At 47.4% G+C, this 742-nt stretch overlaps 1 protein-coding gene across 1 annotated transcript in view; it reads right to left on the reverse strand.

Moving 5' to 3' along the window:
* The window catches only part of LOC102675809 (serine/threonine-protein phosphatase 6 regulatory ankyrin repeat subunit A-like), a 14,476-nt gene that overhangs the window by 3,413 nt on the left and 10,321 nt on the right, over positions 1-742 (reverse strand). The window lies entirely within an intron of this gene.

Here is a 742-nt window from a genome sequence, read left to right on the forward strand (position 1 = left end):
ACACACACACATACACTTCCGCACTCTCCAACTCTCCGTTCTTTCTTTCGAGCATTCAAATGAGACCGCAAGGCGATGTAATCGCACGAGCGAACATGTACGTAGAAATAGAACTATTTACCGTGCGCATGCAAGGAAAAAGACTGGGAGTTTCACCGTTCCCTAAGACATCACGAGGAAAAATACACGCAAAGCAACCGCAACTTCAAACGAAAAATCAAGGATTCGGTGGATCAAGGAGGGGGGAACGGCGGAAAGGAGTGGAGAATCGAGAAACGAGCGATGGCCGAAATTCGAGAATGAAATTGGTTGGAGCGTTGGACGAAATCACGAAAAAATGGTGGGATAAGAAACGGGTGGGTCACGTGGATCAGGCCCGACCGTTTTTTTCTTTCGGTCGTAATTTCGAGTTGGCCGATTAGCGACACACAACAAAACACGCATTGCGCAAGACTCGAAACAGCGAACGAGAAAGACAACATTGCTCTTGTTTGTTTATAGAGATGCACATACGATGCACAACAGAGGCTAGTGGAGAAACGCGCGCTCGATTGGCGCCTCCGTGACATATAAGAAAGAAGCCGGCGGTGGTCGCCAACCTACACTCGGCGGGGCGCTCGAAATCTCGAGATCGAGATTTATCAAGCAGTAGACACCGAGTTGCTGCGATTCGGACTCGAGGCCGGATAAATTTCGGATTTTTCAGACGCATCGAATCTTTTTTCTTTTTTTTTTTTTTTTT

This window comes from Apis dorsata, unplaced genomic scaffold, assembly GCF_000469605.1.
Source record: "Apis dorsata unplaced genomic scaffold, Apis dorsata 1.3 scaffold_92, whole genome shotgun sequence".
Lineage (NCBI taxonomy): Eukaryota > Metazoa > Arthropoda > Insecta > Hymenoptera > Apidae > Apis > Apis dorsata.